The following is a 3,468-nucleotide window of genomic DNA, read 5'->3' on the forward strand; positions in this document are numbered from 1 at the left end:
TCCCTCGCCCCGCCGGAGGTTTCTGTGGAAACTGCAGCTGAGGAAGAACGAGTGAAGGTCACACAGCAAGAGCCAAAACGAGGCCGAGCAGAAAGGGAGAGATGGAGGGATGGCGAGAGACAGAGATGGGGAGAGACAACGAAGGGGGCAGAGTGGGCGGGAGGAGGATGGGAAGAGAGAGCTAGAGGACACAGAGCCGGCGAGACAGGGAGAGAGGCTGGGTGAGGTGAGAGAAGACTGGAGAAAGAATAGAGGGCTGAGACCAGGGGTGAAGTGAGAGGGTAAGAGACACCCGGAGTTGGGGTGAGAGACAGGAAGCCATAAAAAACTAAATGGAGCTTGGAGGGGGCTGGAACGGAGAGGAAAGCCTGACTGGAAGGGTCCTAGAGAGAGCGAGGCTGGGCCCGTCCCTGGGCGGCGGCCCAGGGCTTGGGAGCTGTCCGTTCAGCACCCAGTTGGCCAGCCTGAGCCCAGCGCGCCCGACTTCCCTCCAGGGCCCGCCTGCCCTGCGTAGTCCTGGCAGGCCGGCCACACCCTGGGAGACCCCTCCCCGCACACAGCGACCCCCGTCGCCACCCGTCCCCTTCTGCGTCTCAGACCCTGGTTGAGTGCCCCTCGGACAGGTGTGGGGGCGGGCACCAGCCTCTCTCTGTTGTCTTGCATCTCTGTCTCCAATCAATATCTCTGCCCTTGGGCTGGACTCTCTGTTGAGGTGACTAGAACATGATTACAGACATTTCTGGTTTCTCCCCCTTCTCTGTCCCAATGCCTCGAGGCCAATTCCCTCTGGGGTCTTCCCCATTTCTGAGTCCCCGGTCCCCTACCAGGTTTCTGCTCAGAGTCTCCCCCTGGCCTTTATCTCTGAGTCTCCCTACTTTACCAAGCCTGTCTCTGCCTGGCTGTCTACATCCCTGTCTCTGTCACCTTCACTGAACTCTTCCGTTGCTCTGTCTCTGTGTTCTCATCTCTGCGTCTGCCAATCTCTCTCTCTGTCTTTTTCAATCTGTCTGTATCTGCCTCTCTCTGGTTCTGGGCTGCCTGTCTGTTTTTCCCCCTGTGTCTCTCCTTCCGCCTCTCACATCTAGCTCCCCTATCCCCTTTATCCCTGTGACCTTCCCAGGTCTTTCCTTCTCACCGCCCCCCCTACTTCTGCAAAGCCTCACCGGGAGCACGATGCACAGTCATCAGTCTCATCAGGCTCGTGCCTGAGGAGAGAGTGCATGAGAGGGGACGTGAGCTTGTGTCTGAGGTGGGATGGGAAGGGTTCGAGGCCTCCCCCGGCCCAGCTGGAGAGCAAGAGCAGACAGAGCCTAGAATCTCCTGGAATCCAGGCCTCCCCCACCTCCCCAGGCTTCTCCATCTCCCCAATCCCATTCTCGATGGTCCAGGCCCATGCCTCTAGGCCAAGGTGTCAAGAGAAGGAAAGGAGGATATGTTGATAGGTTCTTCCTCCCCCAGGAAGAGGGCAGAGTTGGGGAGGGGGCATCTGGGGGCGAGGCATCTGGGTTAAAAGACCGTGGCTCCTCCCCCTTTCCCAGTCTCCATGGCAACAGCCCAGTCTGCAGGCCCAACCTCCTTTGCTGCAGAAGCAGCCTCCCTGTTACCATGGCAACAGAGGACAGCGAGAAAGATGGGGACGGGTCAGAGGACAGGATTGGGATGGGGCTCTGGGCACTGGGGAAAGCCTCCATTCACTCTCTGGCCTTATCTCTTCCCATATGCTGTGGCTCTGAATCTCTGTGTTTCTGTGCCTCTCTCTGGCCTTCAGCCTTTCACACATTTCCCTGCACCAGGTCCTCGACCTTCACCCACCCACCCTCATACACCAAGCTCACTCCCTGTCCCTTGCCTGTGTCCCCCACATCTCCTATCCCACAGGTGGAGAGGATACCCACATTCTGAGAAAGCTACAAGGTCAAATGCTGTCTGCCTCTCTCTCTCTCTTCCACTGCTACCATCCCCAGGGAGAGTCTGGGGTGTTCCTCATAGAATAAAGTGGTGTTGGAGTGAGTGGGGAGACCTCAACTTCTTGGGCTCCAGTGGGGTGGCTGATGGGGTGTTGTGTGTTGGCAGCAGGCCTGGGGTGTGGGTGCCGGCTGTGCGTCTGTGTGTGTAGATATACTGTGACGAGGTCTGTGTGTCATGTGGATGAGGGCATTGGGGTATGTTTGGAGGTGCAACAAAGATGTCTGCGATAACGCTGCAATAATGTGATGTGTGTATGTGTGGGAGGTGTGTGGGTGTCGCGTGACTTGTGTTTGAATTATTGTGCTATGTGTAAGTGTGTGCACCTTTTTGTCTGTCATTCACAGCACTGGCAACTTTGCACCGTGGGCCGTTGCTCATGCCCAGACACTGGGGAGCAGTGTGTGTGAGGATGTGTGCGACACTGTGGGATCATGCAACTATGTCCACAAAGGCTGATGTAGTGTGTCTGGAGGCAGTGTGGCCTGTGCGTGTGTGATGGTGCTGAGTGCAGGTGTGTGTTGGTTTATGGGTTGCACGATGTGGGTTTCCATGTGAGATGGTGGGAGGTCAGGTGTGGTAGAGTGTGTGATGTGTGAGTCTGTGATTTTTCTAAGTGTCCGTGTTAGCCTGCACAGCACTTTGTGGCTGTGATTGTGATTCTCTTGTGGTGTGATGGGTGTGTAAGGTGTGTGCCCTATGTGTGTTTCACTCCTATATGTTTGAGACTCTGTGTGTGATGGGGTGGTGGTGTGTGTGTGAGGGTACATGCTGGCGTGTGGTGGAATATGAGTGCAACCCTGTGGTGTGTGCGTGTCTCCAGCATCTGGGCTATCAGTGTGATGGTCCTGTGTAACTGTGACGCTGGGCATTTTCTGGGCCTCCTGGGGCCATCCTCCACCGTGTTGTGTCTCCCGTGTACCCTGTGTAGTTGTGGCTCATTGGATAGCTCAGGCGTAGTGGGGGGGGGGCACCCACAGTGAGGGAATCTCAGGGCTCCTCCCCCCAGCACCCCTCCTCAATTGCAGGGCCTTTCTTGCTCTCGTGTTCCCCTCCAACTTCCCCTCCTACAGGGCCCTCTCCCTGAACAGCACTACCCCCCACCGTCTCCAGGGGCCCTGGTGCCACACTGCAGTGATTCACCGGGCTTTCCTCCCACCCCGTGTCACTACCCGCCCCACCTACCCCAGCGTACCCTTCTCGGTGGTGGCACACCCCCACAATGAGAGGATTTCCGGGGTTCTCTTTCCCTGAGCGCCCCTCCTTGGAGGCCCTACTCCATATTGAGGGAGTCTCCAAGTCCCCTATTGCGGGGGTCTCTGGGAATACCCCCACCCCCGCAGCGCTCCCCCTTCGCGGCCGCGCTGCCACTTTGCGGAGCCCAGGGGGAGGACAGCTGCAGTACCAGGGGCGGGGCCGCGGGCCGTCCGTCAGCACGGCGGCGCCCCTGATTGGCCAGCGCCGCCCCCCTCCCGCGGACGCGGGCATATGAGGAGGCGGAGG

General features: G+C 58.3%; 1 protein-coding gene across 1 annotated transcript in view; it reads right to left on the reverse strand.

Annotated features, from left to right (window-relative positions):
* Positions 1 to 3,468, reverse strand: part of LOC116480610 (carcinoembryonic antigen-related cell adhesion molecule 1-like) — a 1,172,951-nt gene that overhangs the window by 983,012 nt on the left and 186,471 nt on the right.

The sequence above is a fragment of the Hylobates moloch genome, unplaced genomic scaffold (genome assembly GCF_009828535.3).
Source record: "Hylobates moloch isolate HMO894 unplaced genomic scaffold, HMol_V3 SCAFFOLD_13, whole genome shotgun sequence".
NCBI classification, from domain to species: domain Eukaryota; kingdom Metazoa; phylum Chordata; class Mammalia; order Primates; family Hylobatidae; genus Hylobates; species Hylobates moloch.